Raw genomic sequence first — 25,245 nt, 5'->3', positions numbered from 1 at the left:
AACTTCAGACCTGTCTCCAATCTCCCGTTCCTAGCAAAAATACTGGAAAGGTGAGTTCTCCTTCAGCTCACCCAGCACATCGACAGCAACAACCTGCTAGACACTCATCAATCGGGCTTCAGAAAAGGTTGCAGTAAAGAGACAGCGAGCCTGACTGTCATTGTTGATATCTACAAATCTCTAGACACAGACCGATGCAGCATACTCCTAGATCTATCGGCAGCCTTCGACACGGTTGACCACAAACTACTCATCAAGGTACTTCAAGAAAGAGTCGGAGCTGAAGAAGTCATCTTGCAATGGTTCTCCTCCTTCCTGCAAAACTGCACCCAACGAATAAAAATCAATAACGCCATGTCTGACCCACTCCCTATCAACAGGAGTGTTCCTCAAGGATCTGTAACCCACAACTATTCAACATTTACATGGAGCCCCTCACCAACATACTCAAAAAAGCCAATATTCCCATCCACCTCTATGCGGATGATACCCAGATCTATCTAGAAACTTCCTCCATCGGTGACATTCAGAGACTAAACAACACCCTAAAAGAAGTTCAGCACTGGCTATCCCTCAACCACCTGAAACTCAACAAAGATAAGATGGAAATCCTTCTCATATCTAATAAAGAACAGACTCCCCAAATCACAAAAAGGCTTAAATCTATCGACGCTCTCAACTGCCAGCTCACCGCAGCCGACTCAGTTAAATCACTGGGACTCACTCTGGATCCCAACTTAGACATGATCAAACATATCAAGAACACTGCAAAGAGCGACTTCCTCAACCTAAAACTTCTCTCCCAAATAAAACCCTTCATCCCTCCCAATGACCTCAAACAGGCAACTCAATCCCTGGTGTTGTCCAGGTTGGACTACGGGAACGCATCCCTCACAGGCACAGCAAGAGCCCATCTTGCTCCCCTCAGATCAACTCTTAATGCAGCAGCCAGGATGGTCACTGGAGTAAAGAAATATGAACACATCTCTCCTGCTCTCAGAGCGCTAAAATGGCTCCCAATCAAAATGCGTGCCAACTTCAGAACTATCTGTCTCACACATAAAGCTCTGCACACTGGGAAATCTGCCTACCTGGCCGCCAAACTCATTAAGGCTGGCCAGACAAGAATCCTCAGGAGTAGTAACACTCTGCTTTTCATTCCCCCGAAAACTCGCAAGCAAAAAACACTATCACGCTCCTTCTCTGGAAACTCTCCCAAAATCTGGAACTCCATTCCAGTCCATATCAGGACCATCCCCTCCTTCCTAAAATTCAAAAGGCAGCTCAAAGACCTCTACCTCAACCGCACTCTCCCGAATGGTTAACTGGACTCGTAGCGTCTCATTGCTTACCAATGTTTTACTATGTGTACGACTGCCATACTATGTGCTCGATTCTCTTCACTATAAATATTGTAAAGCGCTCCGATACCTCCGGGTCTGGCTAGCGCTATATAAAACTCTTAAATAAATAAATATTGGAAACAAACCCACAAAAACAACCATACATTTAGCACAATATGCTACGGTGGATAGACTTGAACACATACCCACACTCCCCCAAGTAAGATGTAACTAACCCTCATATAGTTCTCAGAGAAGACAGGTATACAATTCTTCATCCACATTTAGACCCATCTGTTCCATACTGTCTAATTCTAAAATGTACCAGGTTTCAAGTTTCCTCAGTTCTTTTTCCCTGTCGCCTCATCTTTTTCTTTTTGGCACTTGTGCCACACAGCTTTACTTCAAGGCTCTAGGGTCACCTTGATGTTCTTTTTCAAAGTGAGGGGCAACTGGATAACTGTGGTCCCTGTGTACGATGGCACAAATATTTTGCAGTATTCTCCTGTGTGCCGGCAGTGTGGTATTTCCCACATAAACTTTCCTGCAGAGACACATTAGGATATATACAACATATTCGGATTTGCAGGTAAGGTTACCCCGTATCTTAATTTTCTTATTGAACGGTGTTTCAACAGATGTGCGATTTTCACCATTCTTACATGCTTTACATTTGAAGCATTTTCTAAAGCCATCATATTGTGTCAGCCATGTTTGCGAATTAGCACTTCTCTCAAAATCAATTCTGACTAAGTGGTCCCTCATAGACTTAGACTTCCTATAAGAAATCATAGGGCGTCTGGGGACCAATAGGCCAATAATCGGGTCTTCTCTAAGAAGATGACAGTGTTTGGACATAACCTGTTACACCCTCTGATGCTCCTGGTTGTATGTAGTTATAAATCTGGGCGTGGGTACACACTTGCTTTAGAGGGATCAAAGAGTGCTCTTTCCCTATCAATGTATCTGGCTCTTTACAGGCTGCATCCAGGATACAGTCAGAGTATCCTCTTTGTCTAAATCTCTCCAGCATTTCTTTTTCAGTGTTTGGCGTAGGACTCTGGGCTATTGCAGATTCTTTTGTCTCTATACATTTCCCCAAAGGGGATGATTCTAATGAGTGGTGCAGGGTAAAAACTTTTGGCATGCAGTATGGTATTGCTGGCAGCAGGCTTTCTGAGTATCGTGGTCTCCAGACCATTAGAGCCAGTAGCAATGCGGACATCCAGAAAGTCCACTGAGGTGGAACTAATTCTAGCAGTAAATTTGAGATTCAGATTATTTTCATTTAGCTCCCTTACAAACTGTTTTGCCTCCCTCTCTGTGCACTGCCACAACACAAAGAGGTTGTCTATATATCTTAGCCACAATGTGGTTTGTTCAGCCAATGTTCCATACCCTTAACGTCAAGCGCCTGTTCCTCCCACCAGCCCATGTGAAGATTCGCATTGCTGGGGGCGAAGCAGGTGCCCATTGCAGTTCCTCTCTGTTGTTAGTACAGTTGTTTATCAAAAATGAAGATATTATTAGTAAGGCACCACTCAATCATTTCGAGAAGCATATTGTTATGTAGAGCAAAGCCTAACGTTCTCATGCTTAAAAAATACTGTACTGCCCTTAGGCCATCAGTATGGTGTATACTAGTATAAAGGGAGGAAACATCAAGTGTTATAAGCAACATGTCACTTTCCCATTTTAGTATGCAAGGGAAAAAGGGGGACCCCCTCTAAGAGGAACACTTTATAAGGTCAGGGAGAAGAGGGGAAAAAACAGTAAACCACATTGAGAAAGCTCCCTCGTGACCTAAATTTCTTTTTTACAATTCAATTGTGAATTCAACATGGGCTATGCATATAATTAAACCATCGCAGAATACAGAGACATATACATGTTTGTGATTTTTTAATTCAGTTTATTCTTTTTCTTCTTTTTTTCCTCTTTTATCAAGAATATCTTATTCTTTTATCAAAATCATTTTTCTATTGTTTTCAATCATATAAATGTAAATTGATATCAATCAATTCAATTTATTTATTATGTTTTGGCTCTCAAAAGAGGGCCACATAGAAGTTTACAATGATAAAAGCAGAAGACAAGTACATATCAAGATTATGACATTTGAGAAACATATTTAAGTACAAAAATAACATACAATGACAGATCTACAGCAGGAAGCAATGTCAAACATCTCCAGAGGCATGTTAATAAATAGCTAAAAAACCTTTAAAAAAGTTAAAAATATAGAAACAGAACATTTCATTAGGAGGCCAATAAAGTGCTTGGAGAAAGCCGTTCAAAGTGGAAATGCCCAGACGGATACAAATAGGTTTTAACCATCTGAGACGCAATATACGGAGCGCAGGGCAGGTCAATAAAACATGCATACAATCCTGGGTACTCAGTTTACATAAATTGCACATAGGAGAAGAACCGTACCATTTGGATAAAAGTAGATTTAAAGGTACTAGGTCGTAACGTAAAAGAAACCAGAATCTACGAATACCATGCGGCAAGTTCCATGTGACATAGGGTTGGGCCAACTTCATCACATAAGAATTAAGGAGAAGGTCTACATGTAAATTGATACTTGTATAGCGCACTCACCCGCAAGGGTCTCAAGGCGCTTGTACGAATACCGCTGTGGAACCCATCCAGGCTTTCCCTGTGAGGCGTCCACTCCTGGGCACCCCTAAGGTGGAGGCCAGGCATCCTTAGCGTTGTGGGGGCCGTTGTGGAGATTAAGCAAGCTATTGCCCAGAGTTGCAGAGTGGGACTCCATGATTGGAATAGGCACTGAGGCGAGAATTATCAGGTCCGTGGAATTTTTGAGCCCAAGACCCGCCGAAGCGGGGAATTGAACCCTGGTCCCGGGCTAGACCTCTGCATCAGGGTCTGCCGCTCTAATCATTGAGCCACACTTCTCCAAATAAATATAAACATCTCAAATAAATATTTTCAACATATATACATCACTTTTCTTGTATTGACAATTTCATAACTAGACATCATATAACCCCAGGTGAGGAAACAGCAAAAACAGCATTTCAACAATCTCACATACATTCATACTTATCAAGCACATTCATACTACATTCACTACTGCAATTTTCTGGCGAGTGGGAGACATAGAGCTGGTTTCAATCTCCTTGACCACTTAAAAGAACTGCATATAGCAGGATCTAAATATCATTGGTCAACGCGTTTCGGTGGTTTGAAGAACGTATATGCACCACCTTCATCAGGATCCGCCAGATAACACACCAGAGTCTCAACACCCAGGGGGCACTCTGACTATTTCTTCAAAATAGGATATATAGTTATGTAAGCCGACCCTTTAGTATTTATAAATTATTGCCGCTCTCCTCCGTGTTCAATTAGATGTGCGCGGACATTGCTGCAAATGATATTTTTTTTCCACATAAGGAAACCCTTTTTTTGTTTTCTTTAATCGGGCTTCAGTATCTTATATATTGATCTCCAAACATTCCATTATGGCGATATCTTGAGAGTAAAGGCTAGAGGCGTGGGAGGACTAACTTCAACAGGGCTACTTCTGATGGTGCCGGGAGTCGATAAACTTCACGATGGAAAAACGGTCACCAAGGCAGTCGCTTAACTTGCAAGACGGAGAGAGGGGTGCCCATAGATGCGCTTCAAGAAATCCGAGGTATCCCTGATATACGGTGGTAATGAGCTGACTATTGGGATCAAGGAATAATCAATATTTTTGGAGGTATTTTCAAACAGACTATCCTGAACCGCTATTATTGGTCTGCCTGGTGGTCCTAAACTGTCCTTATGCACTTTAGGTATCATGTAGAAAGTTGGTATCAACGGGCAGTTTTGTCTCAGGAATCGGTATTCATCCCAGCTCAGATGACCTGTATCTTTCCATAATTGCAGACGTGCTATGAAAGTGTCCTTGATGGATGTGCAGTGTTCCATTGTGACTTGAGTATAATAGTTCTTGTTATTGAGTTGTAAAATGGCCTCTTTTTAATAGATCTTGATCCCAAAGGACCACATTACTGCCTTTATCTGAAAGGCTTCACAATTATTCCATCCATTTTCTTCAATCTCCCCACAGTGTCAAATAAGTCTTTGTCTCTCTGGTTTAGTGTGTTCAAATTTGGTCTAGCAGAAACATTGATGTGTCACAATTCTCCGGTCATATTGTCCGAGAATATGTCAATATTGTCTCTTGACATGTTCAGAATGAATCAGGGTCTAGATGGGGTAGTACCTCCTCCTTTGATCAGTTCATATGTCCTCTCCTCATTTTCGTTGGTTGCCTCTTCAATGTTAAGCCTCCCTTCTTCTTGTAGGGCCAAAAGGTTCCCTAAGATTTCATCTTTCGATAAGTCATTGACTGTCAATTGGGCATCTGTATGTGGTACAGCAATACTCATAGATCCAACTGCTGACTCACGTAGCATATGTGCTTTATTGAGCTTCAATTTCTTTGTGAACTAATAGATATCAAGTCTCGTGCTTGGATAATCAAAATTGTTCCTGTGACAACAAGACAGTCCCAATTACAGTGTTCTCACATCTTTTTTTGTAATGTTGGCAGTACTAAGATTGAGGACTGTAACCTTATCATTGATTATTTGCTGCCTTCTTCTTCTGGTTGCAAGTGATCCTCTCTACAGAGTCTCCTTGCGTTCCTTCATTGGCCTTCACGGCCCTTCTTTTGTTTGCGCCCTCTCTTGGCCTTCCCCGGCCCATCCCTATTTTGAATTCTTTGCGCTGATCTTCTCGTAAAAAACGTAATTCGTCTGATATGGAAAATTTGACTATTCCCCCTTCTTTCCTGGTCTGGTCATCTAATTCCACTTCCGATCCAGTGTCGGAGCTGATTTCGCTCTCAAATTGCTCTTGGTACATTTTGTTCGTATCTTGTACTCTTTGGTGCCGTATGTTTTCAAACTGTTTAGCAAACGTGTATATTTGTCCCCTCTGGTAATCAAGTCGACCTCTGAAGAATTTGGTAGCCTTCCTTTCTTTTATACGTAGCTCATAAATACGCAGCTGTTCTTTAAGATCTCTTTGGAATTTCTTAATTCTGTCTTGATTAATGTCTTGGTCTAGTTGGACATTGAATTATTTGATTCTTTCAACAACATCTGCTCGCTCAATTTCAGCATATTTTATTAGCATGTGAATCATCCCCATTGAGCATTGCGCATTGTGTTCTGCCCATTCTTTTAGGAGGTCTGGGTGTGGATTTTCATACGTAGTCGTGATCATGAAACTCAGCCCCCTTGGTACACGGCCCACTTGAACAAATTGTTTGAGAGAAGCGCTTTCCCATCAGCGCAAGATTTCTCTCTTCTACAGTTTCTCTAATATGTTATGATTTTTTCCAAGGTCATTTGTTACAGGAGTTCCAATACTCCCCTCAATAACACGATCCGAATTACTTTCTGTAAGTATTTTTAGAGCTTCCTGCTCCCTTGCGGCGCATTCTTCCTCACGCATTTTTCGCTGCTTTGGATGTTGACTTATGACTTGCTCAGTGCAGATCCTTAAACAAACACCAGTCAGTGAGTGCTGACTGTGCCAGTCCCGGGTCCCGCTACCGCTCGCTGTGCCACTTACCGGGAAGAGGAGAATTCCGATCTCCGGTGTCCTCCGACTCCCGAGTTCGGAGTCCCCAAATTTCCGTTCTTCAGGCCACTCTAATTCGAGCTCCCGGGGGCATGCCCGCCTCGTAGCTGCAACCTTCAAAACACGGCTTGCCGGCGTGCCTTCTGAACGCCTTCTGAACGCCGGTATAGAAAGGCTCTAGAAAAATCACAAAACATAAAAAACCATGTTACTCTTTGGATACTAAATAAATTGAGTATGTTGCTAACCGCATAGCTAACACCGTTGCATTTATCTCGGTGTCTGCATTAAAAAGTGAAATTGATCGATAAGATTTACAATAAGTTGGTGGCTTCTCCTTTTTCAGAAACACAGCCCAAAAAGTGGGTTAGAACCGTTTCTAAGGAGATGAATATAAAAAATAAAATAAGGTGATTGAGTCCAGTTGTAGTATTGGAGTAGCCCTGAAGAAGCCACGAAACACGTGTTGGCTGCGTTGTGTAATTACTGTACTTGGCAGATTACTTCATTTTTATGAAAAGCATACATTTTAGCAGATCATATCGACACATCTGGAGTTGGATTGATGTGAAATTATTGGATTGGTTTGATGCAGTTATTTTTATCAAAATTTCTTGATGCATTGTCACGTTTTGATGACTGATTATTTAAATGTCAATAAATAATATTTGTAATGGAGAATCGATGTCTATTGATTAATAGTTGTTGATGGGTTATGCTGCTGCAGTCCAATGAACTCTGTATAAATAGTACCAATGGAGAATGTTGATATATAGTCCAATGAATTCTGTAAAATAAGTAAGGTAATACATTAGGAATATGAACAATATACACAAAAGACTGCTATTGATTTCTTTACATGACTCTCCACCCAATGTAACAATTATTGTTACAGTGGAAATTGATTTCTGCTACAATGTTGCTTAGAACACCACAGTAGATTCTGCTACTTCCAGGGACGGTGTCTTTCTCTGCCTGACTGAAATTGCATATCCCGTGTTCCTCGAGAGAACTCTCTGCTCCTGATTCAGGAGGCGCTAACATCTGAATTATTTCTTTTTCCCCTGGGCTGAGCTGGCTATGGACCGCAGAGGGCACCAGTCACCTCATCAGTCGTGCATCATCCCCATGTCCTCCAATGAGTTTCCTCCAAACGCCCCCTACAGCACTGCCTGCAAGCCCGGCAGCACCCACATCAGCAAGCTCCTTGACCCCTGAGTCCCATGGGGAGTCAGCCCACACCAGCTATCCACCAGATTTCGCGAGCAGCAGACCAGCTCGAGGGGCCATCCTACCAACTGATTGCCACTTCCTATACAACTCAACACCACCGACCATAGCAGTCCTTCTCGCATTGCTCTGCACACTCCCACTGGAAGTAGTTCTCACACTGTGCCACTGTGGCACGGTGCCACCAACACATCCACAGCCTCCTGTGGCCACTGTGGCAGTATGTATTTCCAGCTTTAGTATCAGATCGCCGGGAGAGTAAACAGCAAGTAGGATCACCGAAACACCAGAACCCTTTGCACTCCTTTCACCAATGCTTGCTTGTGTTATAAGCATCATGCCACATCGACTGAGCTGAACGTTCAGTGTGGGTGTTAAGTTGAAATACGAGGTCGGATGGCTATCTTCTAGCTAGCTGCAATCTCTTCGTTTTTGCTGTTCGTGAAGAGCCTTCTCAGGTCAATCTAGGCAGAGTGGTATAAAGACCTCACGCACATGTAAGCTGGTGCCTGGCAACAGCGGTTGTTACAAGCCCTTCGCTTTCACTACATTTAGCACCGGACCTTCTGACCCTGCCGCTTTGTCCTTTTGATTGCTCATCAGTTCCCTCTGCTTTGTCTCTACTGTTGGTCATGCGAGTCCTGCACAGATCCTCAAATCACCTACTTACTGGAGTGAATGATTTTTTCTCTCTCTATCGCTTGCTCGCTTTTTCTCACTCCCCTTAAAACCCTCTTTTCAGTTTGCAAATTGGTTCCTTTAACTTTTCTGAAGATTTACCCATGAGGTGGAGGGGTCCTCAGGGTGAGAAGGAGGGACTGACCTCAACATCCTGCACTTGATACTATACAGGTCATGACAGATTGCCACACCAACCAATATGGATTCCGGAATCAGTCTCCTACAGCCAACAGATTCAATATGAATTAAAAGTCACTGGGCAAGCGTGCTCCTTTCTTTTGAAGAAAATAATCAGATGGTAAGGGTAAATCCTACTGCCACCTCCAGAGGCATGAAATCCCTGTCCACTATGTCAGCCAGTCCCGTAGGTGCCTAGGAAGTCAGAACTAGAGAATCCAGACTGTGATTTGTAAGGTAATCTGTGATTTATTTTTCATTGCTTCGTAACCTGAAATGACAACATGTAATGTAACATTTGTGAGTTATTGAATAAAAGACAAGTTTAAAAAAAAAAAGAGATATTCCAGACTGGGTTTTTCCCCTTTTCCCTTACTCCAACATTAGTCCTCTTGAGAATGGCACCACCAGAAAAATTTGCTGGTGATCTGCATGCTTTCCAATTTTTTATCGCTCAATGCAATCTACATTTTTTGTTAAAACCACAGCATATTGTGAGGGACCAAGCAAAAGAAACCTTTCTATTATCATTTCTCAGCAAAGACACATTAGCTTGGGTTACCACATTATTATTGTATCAGAGTCCATGGCTTTCTAAATATATACCTTCGGCAACCGTGTACCACTATTTTTAGTAGAACTCAACCCTATTTAACAGCCAATTTGCGTTTGCGTGTGCTCCATTAAGTATCTAAAGTTTGGATCACGCATCTTAACAACTACCAAGAACTGGTTGCCGCAGCAGCCTGGACAGATGAAGATGAAGCAGCTGCCTTTTATCATGGTCTCCTGGAAGAATTAAAAGAGGCTCTTTCCTTAGTGATTAATAGACCAACCACCTCTGCAGCATTAATCGACCTTACTCTGCAGATTGATGCTCACCCGAAGCAGTAGTGTCAGAAAAGACATTGGTATCCAAGACAAACACTAGCAAAACCATCTATAGAACAAGGTGAAGAGGTGACGAGATGAAGAATTCATAAGCCTCACCTATGCAGCTTGGGAACATCTGAAATTATTTCACAACTGAGACAAAAGGGAGAAGACACAGAGTCGAACTATGTCCCTATTGTGGAAAACGATGCCACTTTGAGAAGGACTACCTGTACTTGTAGGGAAACTCGAGGACTCCATTGCAGAGGATAAGCTCAGTCAAGTTCTCCTCTAATTCAGAGGCTAGTTCACACTATGGAAGAATTTGGAAAGTAACATTTCTTGTTATCAGTACTCCACCACTATACTGACTTCGGTCTTTGTTGGTTCAGTGGGTTGTTTAAAAAAGGTCAAATAGTGCTTCTTTAAAAATCTTGTTGGAGAATTTACTTGGGAAATTGAAGTCCAAGAGAAAGTTATTGTTGGCTTAGATAACAGATGGAGTGCAGATGAGGTATGTTATGGACCCCCGTACAGCTACATGACCCTGGGAACCTCCTCCGAGACCCACACTTTACCTGATGATTATCATTTCTATAGAGTACAAGACAAACTGATTAGTCTCTTGCAGTGAACGATTTGGAGTTTATAGAACTCAAATCAAAAGTACTCAAGCACATTTCATTGATCTCAGAAAGTTGAGGGGTGGAGTCAGCCCTGGCCAGTAATGAATAGATTTGTACAAGGGAGAGAGTGAATATTCGCTTCTGTAGGGGAATGGTTTGGAGACCAGGACTTGCAAGACCAACAATAAAGACATAGCTCTAGAACCAAGTAGAGAGATAGTGACATCTGTCAAAAGAGGGAAAGCACGAGGTAAGCAAGGAAGCATAAGTATGTCAACACATGGAGGAGAGCAGATATATAACGATTTAGCTTACCTGGTGCGGAGTGCACGAAGTCTGTGAATAGCCCTTAGACAAACCAGGAATCTTGCCCAAGAACCAAAGTAGAATGGTTACACTTTTGCAGCAACAGTAGTTAGAAGTCTGCAAAGAGGGACCAGCAGCAAATATACAAGACTATAAGTCCAAAGAGAGCCAGGGACCGAGGAATCAAAATAGCAAGGGTGCTGCATTGAAAGGCTGCAGTGAAAGAGGAGCTCTCACAACTGCTATTGCCAGGTGACTGTTTACGCATGTGGGAATTCTTCATATTACTCTGCTTAGATTGACTTAGAAAGGCTCTTTTCTATAGATAACCCTCTAGTGGCTGGTGTCACATAGTGAACTAGAAGTTGGAAGTTTTCGTCATATATGTTTGTGGTTTCCACTGTCCTGTTCTCCATCTACTCCACCTATGAAGTCTGTTAGTTCTCTTCTGCACGCATAACTCTGGTGACCTGACAGTTCCCCTCTCCTATTGGGTTAGGGTTTACTTGAAAACCTCTTTTGAAAAGCACAGACCCATTGTGATGTATGAACAAAAGATGCAGGCTCCCAGGAATAATCTGATACATCATACTCTTTCCAGGCTGCTAAATACTACAACTATCCTCTATTTCCTCTTGAATTTAGCATCTCCTGGTCCTAGTATTCAGTAGTTCTGTTGACTAAAGTAGATGGTGGTGTTGTGGTGATGAGGGACATAGCCCTTTTATTATGCGATATATGGAAAACCAGATGGCATCTCTAATGAATGAAATAGGCCTACATAATTAGGAGAGAAATTAAGATGAACTCCTAGAAAGGCTAGGAAATCTGTGGGAAGTCAGACTTCATCTCCTACATTAAAAGCTGGACTTGGACTACAATTTCTACCTGTGGAGGGATTATATTTGGATTTTACCAATTTTAGATTGGAAAGGACTAAATGTTGAACTTAGTGGATATCTTAGAGAAGTGGTTGTACAGAGGACACAGTAGGGGAGAAAAAACGGTGGCCAAAAGTGACAGCGAAATCCTGAAGAATAAAAGAATGGAGTCATCCTAAACAAGTGTGGAGGTGTTTTCACATGAAACCTCTGCTATGGTAATCCACCTGGCCCACTGAGCTGAATGATGCATTAGGAAACATGTTACAGCAAACAAATGATGGACGGAATGCTGACAATGCAAACATTCTCCCCCAGTCACAAGATCTGGGTTAAATCTATCGTTCTTTTGCACACTACTCCACCCCAGTTTGGACCCAGCCATATGCAAATCTGTCTTGACCCTGTGCCTCATGGGAACAGTCCAGACCGAACTGCCAGACCAAGTCCTCCCTATACCCAGAACAAGCATCCTGGGACCGGTTTCAGGGCATGTCACCCTTCTTCAGCCAGGCTAGTTTGAATCCAGTGGCTTGGCAGTTTGGGCTGGACTGTTCCCATGAGGCACAGGGTCAAGACTGATTTGCATATGGCTAGGTTCAAACTGGAATGGCATGGTGAGCAAAAAAACGATGGATTTAGGCCCAGATCTCTGTACTGGAGTGAATGTATGACATTGTTCTGAATTCTGTCCATCAACTGTTGTTTTTGCATTTGTCACCCCGAGTGGGATGGGTATGCTCAGACGTGAGTCCCGTGCTCTCCATGCCACTGAAATCAAGCTATCCTCGCTAAAGAGCGGTGAAACCCCGAAACTGGTCCTAGGATGCTTGGTTCCAGTCCAGGGAGGACCTGGCTTGACAGTTCGGGCTGGACTGTTCCCATGAGGCACAGGGTCAAGACTGATTTGCATATGGCTGGGTTCAAACTGGAATGGCATGGTGAGCAAAAAAACGATGGATTTAGGCCCAGATCTCTGTACTGGGGTGAATGTATGACATTGTTCTGCATTCTGTCCATCAACTGTTGTTTTTGCATTTGTCACCCCGAGTGGGACGGGTATGCTCAGACGTGAGTCCCGTGCTCTCCATGCCACTGGAATCAAGCTATCCTGGCTGAAGAGGGGTGAAACCCCGAAACCGGTCCTAGGATGCTTGGTTCCAGTCCAGGGAGGACCTGGCTTGGCAGTTCGGGCTGGACTGTTCCCATGAGGCACAGGGTCAAGACTGATTTGCATATGGCTGAGTTCAAACTGGAATGGCATGGTGAGCAAAGACACGATGGATTTAGGCCCAGATCTCTGTACTGGGGTGAATGTATGACATTGTTCTGCATTCTGTCCATCATCTGTTGTTTTTGTATTAGGAAACATGGCAAATCTTGTTCTGATGTTTGATTGAGCTTTTCTGTCTGTCTCAGTCTGGTGAAGATAACTGGTGCACAAATAATAGATCACCCCTAATGGTTTGAATAAGGTTTTTCAAAATCTAGCTACAAACTAAGAATCTCTGTCTATGATAATAATGGATGAACCCATGAGGCATACATTTTGTATTAGTAAGGTTGTTGGCAGAACAAGGACTGTAGAAATATTTCCTAGGGGAACAAAGCATGCAGTCTTATTGAGGTAATCTATAGCTAACTTCTAATGACGGTAAATCTGTGATAAGATTCATAGATATTTGTGACCTGTGTTGACCAATGGCTGCAACAGTCCTATGGGTTTCTTTCAAGGTATCTTGGCCTGGGCACACATTGCACAGAGTTGGACATATTTCTCAACATCTCGTCTCATTTGTACCCGCCAGACCTGACAAGTTATTAATTATATGCTGTCGCAAATTTCTTGATCTGTCTTTATAACTCCTTATCATTTTGTAGATAATTCCAAAATACTGCATCGATAAGAGGATAAATCCTGCTATAGGGAATTTTAGCACCAGGAATAAGGTCGATGGGGATGTCATATGGATGATGAGAACACAATTGGTCTGCCCAGTTCTTACTAAATTGCCTGAAATTCTTTGTACTGCTCTGGCACCTCAAGTGGAATTGCCTGGTTTTTAATACACAGCAAGTTAATAGGAGGGCACCATTCAACCTTTCCAGTAAAGAGACATTTTGGCTCACAAAAGTTGGAGGAGAAATTATGGTCTGCTCTCTCCAGTTAATCATAGGAGTTCCCAATACCACAGCAAAAGCAGGGGCATCCGTGAGGTCCACATTTATGGTCTCTAAGTGTACATTTTCCCAAGCTATCGTTAGACACAGAGCTTCCCAACAAAGGTCTCCTAACAATAAAGGTTTACCAATGTGGGCCATCGTATGCCTTGGTCTACAGAATGTGTTGAAAGGCCACACAGTGGCAAAGGTGGGCACCTTCTGTTATTACAACCATATGACCTAAATGCCCACAATGTAAGATGGGCTATCTTATGTAAGATCCTCTGCAATGATGAATGATCACAGAATGGGATGGAGGGCCACTTTATGGCAGGGACACTGTAACGCTTAGAATGTTTATAGAATGAAAGGAGGCTTAATGCCCAGTATGCCCACCTCTGTCTCTGTGCACGTCCCTGTAGCCTCCATCTCTCTCTCATTTCAACACCTGTTTCTTAGTTTCTCTCACCTTTATTTTCCAAGCTTGCCTCTGGAGAAGCTATGCGTGGGCATTTGTACTGAAAAGGTAGGGTGGTGCCATAGGTTTGAGGGGGACTGGCAGAGCTGTGTGTGGGTTTCTGTAATTGGAAAACAGGTGGTGTTGCAGGACTGCAGATCATTGGTAAAGCTGTGGCAGCTGGCAGGGAACATGGGTGGGGGGCTGAAAATATAAAAAAAGAAAACGTACCTTCTCCGCCGCCTCTTTGTCTCTGCATCTCTTCTTCGGTCTGGTCCTGAAGAAGCTACAGGAAGCAACGGGCACACAGGCTCCCCAGAGCCAATCACAGCGCTGCAATGCAGCGTTGTGATTGGTCTGAGCGCCATGGACCGGTACTCAGATCGGGAAAGGGAGCCTGTTCATATTCCCCACCAGGCTGTCAATTACAGCCTTGTGGGGAATATGCAAAGCGCGCATGACTGCTTGGCCGGGCCAAAAAGCCCGTCAAGTGCAGTCATGTGCACTTATTGTGCAGAATCCACTCCCCCTCCCTGAGCCACCAGCCCAGCCCCGCAGCAACCAAAAATAAAATGACAATAACGTTCCGTTATTATCACTTTTTTTTGCCCTCTTTCACTGCTCTAAGACCAGTGGGGCGATGGTCCCCCGCCTTAGCAGAGGAGCGGCAGCTGGGACCCAGCGGCGTCACTATGGGGGTGCGGGGGGTGCGGACCGCACCGGGTGACACCCTCACATGGGGTGACACCAACAGGGCCGGTGTGCGCCTAGCAACCTAACCTTTCAGGAGGAGGAGGTGCCTGTGCGCAGCGCGCACTGTCTCCTCTCCTTTCTTTTATTTGCTTCCCTGTGAAATGGATCCAAAAAAGAAAATCACTTTTGCCGGAAATCAATGTCGTATTTTTCTGACATTTAATTCCAAAGTGCAGCATCTGGAATAAAAGTTTGAAAATATGAAAAATAAATAACTAAATAAAGTAAGATAGAGTGGTAGCAAACTGGCCAGATTGATTTTATTCACACCCAAACACATTAGCGCCACTTTTACAGAGTTTGCCAGTGAAGCGCTATTTTTGTTGTCTTGGCTTTGTTTTCCCTGGGCTTGGAACTAGTGCACCAATCCTGGTGGTACAGCAATGTGAGGATTGAAAAACAAAATTTGTACTGCTGCTCTGTATCTAGGGATGTTGTCTTTTTTTTACCATACTGCTTACGTTTTGTAAGGATATAAGCAATGGCCATTGAATTGGGTCCATTCAGGGCCCTGTTGTCATGTCCTTAACTTTTCAGGCAAAAGCACTCACTGATTTCTGAACAGTGAGTGTAAAAGTGTTAAGGTAACCATGTTGTTCCTGCTTACATTTCACATGGTTTGCAAAATTTTGCATTCCCTATGATTGTTTGCTTTTTCCAGGATGCTGTCACTTTTTTTTGTAGGCCACATATTGCTCTTGCCCAGTGCGTAATTTAAATTGAGCCGCAGCCAGGTGTTTATAGCCGGCAACAATTGGGTTGTAGTTGAAGGCAGTCTGAGTTTTACTCAGTGGGTCAGTATGGTGTTCAGTGGGGGAGAGGATGTGGCACTATGGCCAGAGCTGCTGAATTTGGAACTGGGGAACCAGGTTCAGCCTTAATAACCAGTCCGCCAGACCACTCTCCTGAGAGAACACTCTCTCATGCTAGATCTTAGAAGGCTTCGCAAGACATTAGAAGCCCCGGTGTCGTAGCACCAGCAGCTGGACCCTAGCATGACAAGTGTAGGTTAACCTTCAAGGCTTGTCCACCACTATTCATACTGAAGTTCACCTCCAGTCTTGCGGGCAGGCCTATGAAGCAGTACACCCTAGAACAACAGTGACCCTGTCACTGAGATCACAGGGCCCTTGAGAAGGGTCAGCTCTAGGGCGGTGCAACCGGTGTGACCGCACCAGGTGCTGACTTTAGGTGGAGGCATCATTTTTGCAAGTATATTATGGTTTTAAAAGCACTTGCTGCCTCCTTCCTGGCCTCCAGTAATTTTCGGTAACAATAAAAATGTCATGATGACTCTGATGATTAATGTTCTTCCTAGAGAGAGATCGGAATTTTGTCTAATGGAAGATTTGACTCATGGAAAAGTAGCTCAGAGGGTTAATGTACCTGCTGCAAAGAACATGTACCATGCAGATCACAAAGTGCACATAATGTAAAAAGGCCAGTGGGCTACTGCTTCAGAGAGATCCTTTTGTTACTTGCAGTTTATAAGTTAAAATCCTAACATAGAACAGTGAGCTATTAACTGTCATCTACTCCGCAGCAACACAAGTCACATTTTTTATTAACTTTTGATACTTTTGAGCTACAAACAATTTATTAGTTTAAATGGTCAGATCATGCTACAGATCTTGCATTATGAGTCAAATATGGCAGAGACATTATAATTTAGAAAACATTTGCAAACTAGGATTTTTAGCCATTCATGTTTGAACTGCTGTTTTGTAAAAGGGAGAAGTGCTGATGACAGAAACTCCATGGCTCGGAGACAAATGGCTTGTGCTTCCACATTTTATCGTATTTGGGGACATTCTGTGATTAGAAGCATATCCCACTTTGTGAATACATTTTACTGTCAATAACTCATTTTAACCTTAAATAATCATGTGTATCCATTGGTTGATAAAACTGGGCAGTGAAACCAAACAAATACAAAAAATTGGGATGTTTGCGCATTCTGGCCACGCCTCTGGCTCTGCCCACTGATCCAATCCTTGGGTTATTCCCGCCCTCTGATTCCCTGCCCACAGTTCCCCTACTTTTTTTCCCCCACTTCGACCACTGATATATCGTGTTGCTGGCTAGTGGGAACACCACACCAGTAAAAAGTACCATAGCTATGATATTATAAATTCCAATAAACTGTTGACTAGCAGGTAGCCCACTGTACAACCTGATTAATAAGTCATTATCTCACTGTTGTTAACAGGCACATTTTGTAAATATAGGACCTACATTTACAAATGTTACTAAAGATTCTGTATGGTCCCGTTATTTGCCAACTGTGTCCACTGGCGGACTCGGAGCGGAGGAGGTCAATGCGGTAAGTCGTGAGGGGGTGACACCATGAGTTACCCGCACCGGGTGACACCAACCCTAGTGACGCCACTGCTGGGACCCCGACGTGGTTTCTTAATAGGTGCACAAGCAAAGTTTTCTGTGGCTTCAACATACTCTAGAAGTGTGAGGTGGTTCAACTGCAACAAGAATTGTTAGAGGTGTGTGTGTGTGCGTGCGTGTGTGTGTGTGTGTGAGTTTTGTGTATGTGCGTAGCGCTCAATACTGAATATCAATAGGTCGTAGAGGTAGTGCAGGCCAGGAACTGAAGTATTCAGAACGGGTATCTTCCAGGTAAATTGAAGAAAACGACAGCTCAGGCATCTGGCGCCATCTAGTGGAATGGCTGTGTTGCTGCTGCTATGTTATTATTATACAGCACAGGCATGCTTTGTAAATCTATAATTATTTTTACAGCACCACATCAGAGCATTTAAAAGCACAGGGACTGTGGAATAATGCCTCTTCTGCCCCTCCCTTTTGACATCCCTAAATGTGTTTGGGTCACAGTAATTTGATTCCTGCTAGTGCCCTACTTACTTGTTATTATGGTTCAAATGTGGGGCAAATCCATTGCCATATATTTATCTCCTTACCTTAACAGCAGTACCCCAACTGCGCGCCCAGCATTGGAATAACATCTACATATAATTGTGTGTTACATGTTATCCGCTCCCTTCACCCAGTCAGTAACCTGGTGAGGAGCCCATATAACATTGTAGCAGGGAATGCAAGCTTGAAACTAGAGGTGGCCAAGCCCTTAAAAGTTCGACCCTGGCTCCTGTCAGATGCCTGGCTCTGGCTCAGCTCGAGGTCCTCATAGACCCTCGAGCCCAACACGATCTGAGGCCAGCCCCTTCCCCGGAGTCAAAAAACACAAACGCTGCCACATTGTCTATTGTCATCTTTTACTAATAGACAATGCACCCGTGTTGGTGTTCTTTAAAGTTGTAAAAGAATGTTGGATTTCACAAGCAGTGAAAAGCAGCATTGTGTTACAACTCTAAAAACACCAACACAAACGCACCTCCATCTAAAAGACAGTGCTCCCATGTAGATGTGTTTTTTAAGGTTGTAACAAAGAGCGGCAGGAGAATGGGGAGTTACGGCCAGAACAGAGGGTGGGGTGAGGGCATATTTAAAAATCCCTAACACCACCGGAGCGTCACTTTTTAAAAAAAATTGCTCTGGTGGCGTTGCGCCATTCCTCATATTTACAAGGTGGCACTAAGCCACTTAGTGTGGCCTAACGCCACCTTGTAAATATGCCCCTTACCGCCGCAGTCTGCTGCGGCAAAGGGGCGGGCAATAGGTGTTGCTATGGACGGTCTCAGCAACACCCATGGTTTTTTTACGCTGCCTAGATTTACATGGCTGGGTAGCGCCAAAAACTAAGGCTAGGTAGTACCTGGTCTTAGAATGGCGATACAAGGAGAAATTGCAAATCGCCATTATGGATTGTTTATGTGCAGGAAGGTGTTCCTTCCTGCACATAAACAATCGCCCCTGCAGTGCAGGCATCCCTGCAACATGGCGGCAGGGTGCCCGGACTGGTGCTAGGCAGCTTTTTAGCGCCAGCACTAGAGTAATGCAGGGGTGCGCCGTAGTTTTGTAAATACGCCGCATCCCTGTGTTTTGAAAATGTCAGAGTGTGGCGTTGCCAAATTTGGCATAACACCACACACCGCCATTTTCTTGTAAATATCCCCCCAGGATTGAGTCTCAGTGTCGCTCAACATCCTGTGGTTCTAGCCAAATTACTTAATCTCCCAGTGCCTAAAAAATGAATGGGACCTTTGGGCCGACCTTGTGTAATGTTACTGGTACACTACAATACTATTTTCAGGTGGCGCTTTGTGAGGCATGCTATATTCAAGTATAGACTTGAAGCCCTGCCCACTCTCCTCCCGAATTTGTCATTAGCTTGTGTCAATGTCCTTAGTAAATGCTGGCTTTTGATTCGTTAATAGGCTTGTTAGTCCCTCCTTAGTACCATCTTGTCTTCATTTGTAACCTCTGATGAGGACTGACCCTTTTACTATTGTTGTTACACAGTAAGTCTTATTTAGTCTGTAAGCACTATTTTCTTTAATGAGTTTCTCCTACTGCAGGCACAACATGCTTTCCTGCAACATTAAGCGCACCATGCGTGCTTTCACTTTCCAAGCAGCCCGGAACAATGGCAGTCGCTTATTTGAAATGAAATAGTCTCACATTTACATGCATTTGAGCTAATGTCATTGTAAATGACAATGCCTTTTATTTATGTGTCATCAAAACAGATACATAAAAAGCATTGTCATTTACAATGCCAATAGCTTAAACTCTCCCAAGTTCAATTCTTATTGCATTGCAAATGCTTGTTTAAAGTGGTAACAGAATGTTGGTTTTCACTGGCTGTAAAAGGCAACATTGTGGTAAAACTCTAAAAACAACTGTCATAAGGCTGGAAGTCACTGCCTTTTAGCACAGCATCACGGACAACCAGCCCAACGCCCCAGGAGGAGGGCTGTGTTATTTACATTACATTCAGCCTGCCTGCACTGCCTTTTAGCACATGTGCACAGCAAGTACTGCCTTTTAGCACATGAGCACAGCAACACGGAAAACAATTTACTGGACTCATCGACCCCCATACCAATGCCCCAAGGGAGGGCTGTGTTAAATACTTTATAATCAGCCCGCCCTGCTCATTCTTCAGTTTTTGAGGGTCTGGAAGCTGTGGGTTACATTTTCATGGTTCCCATGCTGATTTTTGTTCTGGCCCTGGCTCGTACTGAGGCTCTTAGAGCCAAGCCGGACCCCTGGCTCGGATCATCCCATGAATTCTTGGGCTCGCCCAATTTACTTGAAAGACTTGCACTGAGCGGTTTTCTAGCTCGTCTTTGGAGGATCTGAGCAGCCAATGTTCAGTAATTGTTTTGAAAACACTGCAGGACACCGGTGGCAGGCTCACAAAGCTTTTGCATTCTTTTGGGGAGGGACTGGTTGGTGGGGACAGGGGTAGAAGTGCCTGTCAGACACTTCTAGGCACAAAGCCACGCCCACTCCTCACATGGTGATTCTTTTTTAAGCTGGCAGGTCTGCAGCTACATTAGCAGACCTGTTTGGGTCCAAGGACTGGAGTAGTTGGGTTGATGACGTCTGGAGTTGGGATGAATTGGCAGAGCTTGAACTGAATCTCAAAGGGCTCATACTTTTAGGAATCATTTGTGGTAGCCGAATAGTTTCTGGAACCCTGTACTAGAATTTCAGGGCAGTTAAGCGGAGTGTCTATTGCTGGTCGGAAGTACTGCAAGTGAGTTCTGAGGTGCATTGGTGAAGGGCATGGGTACTCACAAACTTTCTCTTGGGGCCAAATTTACAGTGTGGTTTGTGGCCGAGGGCCGCACCGGTGGGGGCAGGGTCAGAGGGGGAGGGGCGGGGCTAAAGCCAAAAAAATTGTGACCATGAGGTTGAACACAGGTCCCTGCAGCAGACACCTTCGTCCACTGAGCCACAAGACCCGGCATACACACATCTCTCTCTCTCTCTCCCTCTCCCTCCCCCTTCCCCTCCCTCCCTTTCTCCCCCTCCTTCTCCCTCCCTCTCCCTCTCTCCCCCTCTCTCCCCCTCCCTCTCCCTCTCTCTCCCCTCCCTCTCCCTCCATCTCTCTCTCCCCCTGTCTCTCTCTCTCCCTGTCTCTCTCCCCCTGTCTCTCTCCCCCTGTCTCTCTCCCTGTCTCTCTCCCTGTCTCCCTCCCTCCGTCGCCCTCCCTCCATCGCCCTCCCTCCGTCGCCCTCCTCCCTCTGTCTCCCTCCTCCCTCTGTCTCCCTCCTCCCTCTGTGTCTCCCTCTATGTCTCCCCCTCTGTCGCCCTCCCTCTGTCGCACTCCCTCTGTCACCCTCCGTCTCCCTCCCTTTCCCTCTGTCTCTCTCCCCCTCCCTCTGTCTCTCTCCCTCCGTCTCCCTCCCTCTCCCTCCATCTCTCTCCCTCCGTCTCCTCCCTCTCCCTCCCTCCGTCTCCCTCCCTGTCTCCGTCTCCCTCCCTCCGTCCCCCTCCCTCTGTCTCCCTCCCTGTCTCTCTCCCTCCCTCTCCCTCTGTCTCTCTCCCTCTGTCTCCCTCCCTCTCCCTCTGTCTCTCTCCCTCTGTCTCCCTCCCTCTCTCCCTCCCTCTCCCTCTGTCTCTCTCCCTATGTCTCTCTCCCTCCCTCTCCCTCTCCCTCCGTCTCCCTCCGTCTCCCTCCATCTCCCTCCCTCCCTCTGTCTCCCTCCGTCTCCCTCCCTCCCTGTCTCCCTCCGTCTCCCTCCCTCCCTGTCTCCCTCCGTCTCGCTCCCTCCCTCCGTCTCCCTCCCTCTGTCTCCCTCCGTCTCCCTCCCTCTGTCTCCCTCCATCTCCCTCCCTCCGTCCGTCTCCCTCCCTCCGTCTCCCTCCCTCTGTCTCTCTTCCTCAGTCTCTCTCTCTGTCTCCCTCCCTCTATCTCTCCCTGTCTCCCTCCCTCTATCTCTCCCTGTCTCTCTCCCTCCCTCCCTCTGTCTCCCTCCCTCTGTCTCCCTCCCTCTCCCTCTGTCTCTCTCCCTCCCTGTCTCCCTCTCCCTCCCTGTCTCCCTCTCCCTCCCTGTCTCCCTCCCCCTCCCTCTGTCTCCCTCCCTCCCTGTCACCCTCCGTCTCCCTCCCTGTCTCCCTCTGTCTCCCTCCCTGTCTCCCTCCGTCTCCCTCTGTCTCTCTCCCTCCTCCTCCGCCTCCCTCCGTCTCTCTCCATCTCCCTCCCTCCCTCCCTCTGTCTCCCTCCGTCTCCCTCCCTCCCTCTGTCTCCATCCATCTCCCTCCCTCTGTCTCCATCCCTCCGTCTCCCTCCCTCCGTCTCTCTCTCTGTCTCCCTCCCTCTATCTCTCCCTGTCTCTCTCCCTCCCTCTGTCTCCCTCCCTCTCCCTCTGTCTCTCTCCCTCTGTCTCCCTCCCTGTCTCCCTCTCCCTCCTTCTGTCTCTCTCCCTCCCTCCCTGTCACCCTCCGTCTCCCTCCCTGTCTCCCTCCCTCTCCCTCTGTCTCTCTCCCTCCTCCTCCGTCTCCCTCCCTCCCTCTGTCTCCCTCTGTCTCCCTCCCTCCCTCCGTCTCCCTCCCTCCCTGCCTCTGTCTCCCTCTGTCTCCCTCCCTCCATCTCCCTCCCTCCCTCTCCCTCCCTCCATCTCCCTCCCTCCCTCTGTCTCACTCCATCTCCCTCCCTCTGTCTCCCTCCCTCCGTCTCCCTCCCTCTGTCTCCCTCCCTCCGTCTCTCTCTCTTTCTCTGTCTCCCTCCCTCTATCTCTCCCTGTCTCTCTCCCTCCCTCTGTCTCCCTCCCTCTCCCACTGTCTCTCTCCCTCTGTCTCTCTCCCTCTGTCTCCCTCCCTGTCTCCCTCTCCATCCCTTCCTCTGTCACCCTCCGTCTCCTTCCCTGTCTCCCTCCCTCTCTCTCTGTCTCTTTCCCTCCCTCTCCCTCCCTCTCCCTCCGTCTCCCTCCATCTCCCTCCGTCTCCCTCCATCTCCCTCCCTCTGTCTCCCTCCCTCTGTCTCCTTCCCTCCGTCTCTCTCTCTGTCTCCCTCCCTCTATCTCTCCCTGTCTCTCTCCCTCCCTCTGTCTCCCTCCCTCTCCCTCTCTCCCTCCCTCTGTCTCCCTCCCTCCCTCCCTCTGTCACCCTCCGTCTCCCTCCCTGTCTCCCTCCCTCTCCCTCTGTCTCTCTCCCTCCGTCTCCCTCCCTCTCCCTCTGTCTCCCTCTGTCTCCCTCCGTCTCTCTCCGTCTCCCTCCCTCTGTCTCCCTCCGTCTCTCTCCGTCTCCCTCCCTCTGTCTCCCTCCCTCTGTCTCTCTCTCTGTCTCCCTCCCTCTATCCCTCCCTCTATCTCTCCCTGTCTCTCTCCCTGTCTCTCTCTCTCCCTCTGTCTCCCTCTGTCTCCCTCCCTCTGTCTCTCTCCCTCTGTCTCCCTCTCCCTCTCTCTCCCTCCCTCTCTCACCCTCCGTCTCCCTCCCTCTGCCTCCCTCTCTCTGTCTCCCTTCCTCTCCCTCCCTCTGCCTCCATCCCTCTCAGTCTCCCTCCCTCTGCCCCCCGACTGCGCCTCTCTGTCTCCCTCTCTCTGTCACCGTCTATCACCCTCTGTCAACCTCTGTCTCCCTCCCTCTCCCTCTCCCTCTCCCTCTCTCTCCCTCCGTCACCCTCTGTCATCTCACCCCGTGTGTGTGTGTGTGTGTGCGTGTGTGTGTGTGTGTGTGTGTCAGCCCTCAGCCCGGGATGAGACAGCTTCCCAGCGCGCACACACAGCCGCACCCGAGTACTTCACAGGTCTTTAAAAGACCATTTGCATGTTAATAAAGCTTTGTTGTATTTCACCTCTTAGGCCCCTGCATCTCCACTTTGACAATCACTGGAATCCCCCAGCCCCCACAGAGCAGAGTCTCAGAGTCCGGGCTGCTGCACCCGGCAGTGTTTGCTAACACTATTTCATTTTATTTTTTTTAAAACACAGGTAGGATGTCTGCAAGGCACGCGGGCCGCCAAGGCCGGCTTGCCGGGCCGCTGGCGGCCCGCGGGCCTTACTATGAGTAACCGTGGTGTAGGGGGACACTGCCAGATTTGTTCTGAGGCCAGAGACTGTCATTGCATTTCATGAGACGCTGTCTACGAAGACTAAGGTGCATGGGTAAAGCTATTTGTGGGTAAACACTAATTAAATACTACAGGCAGGGCTTTAAGTGGGATGAAAAAACTGGGGGGTTTCTCAAAAGGGCGTGTCCAATGTAATTAAGGGTGTGGCTTAAAAACACGTAAGCTAAAAGTCTGTGCTTAGCATAGTGTGCCGCCTGACTTGTATTTTGCAGTTTCTGTTAGTGCATCCAGATATATGAGACAACAAGTAACATCTTAACTACAAGAAGTCAGGACATGTTGGATTTGTCAATGGTTGTTAGTTGCATAAGATAAATAAGCAACAACTATGGCTTATTGTATATAATATTGAAAAAGCTTCCACTTAAAAGCCCTGGTGACACCACGACAATGTTGCTGCTCCCGAGTTTCAAAAAGAGAAGGGGAATCCAGAGAGGAAATGATTCTCTTTAAAGGATTTCCCTTCCCCTACAACGCCCACCTGGCATGACGTCATGCCGTAACTTCTCCACTAGTGAGAAGTGAGCAGTGTGAGCACGCGCACATCTATGTGTCTGCTATCACTGCAGTCGGGGGGAAACGGACCGCTTGTGCCAGGGCAAAAAACAGAGCCCGCTAGAGACCCGTTTCGAGGCCCCCTTCAAAAAACTGCCGGTGGGACCCGGCCTACTTAAAGTCCTGATTACAGGGTAGGGGTACCGCAAGGCAGCATTGAGGTCCTTTGGCAGAGCCGTGCTTGGTACAGGAGAGAGGAGGACACAGCGCCTTGACACGTTCTGCCCAAGTTGCCATCCCTCGCTCGCGCACATAAACAAACATGCTGTCGGGGAGGCGAGCTCCTTCCTTCCGGTCCGAGCCGCAGTGACCACTCTCCACTCTGCAGCATGAAAGAGTGATTGACTCATGCATAAAACCCGGCGTGTGTGAGCTGCCGGCCCACTGTGGAGTCATTGTTTGCGCTGAAGTTCCCGCTGGCTGAGTAAGAAAGGTGAATGTGAACCCTGTGCCTGGTAGGAAAACACAGAGCAGCGGCGTGGGTGCCAGGGAGGGGTTATTCATGGTGCACAGGCCCTGACTGCTGCCTGAGTGGGCATCCTGTGCGCACGGCTCCACCCAAGAGAATCCAAAGGTTGTGCTGACTGAAGACAGAAAGAATTACAAAGGTGTGAGTGAGTGCCGAGGCCGGCCCTCG

Source organism: Triturus cristatus, chromosome 11, assembly GCF_964204655.1.
Source record: "Triturus cristatus chromosome 11, aTriCri1.1, whole genome shotgun sequence".
NCBI classification, from domain to species: Eukaryota; Metazoa; Chordata; class Amphibia; order Caudata; family Salamandridae; genus Triturus; species Triturus cristatus.
The sequence above is the reverse complement of the archived record's forward strand: the minus strand, read 5'-3'. Positions refer to the sequence as shown.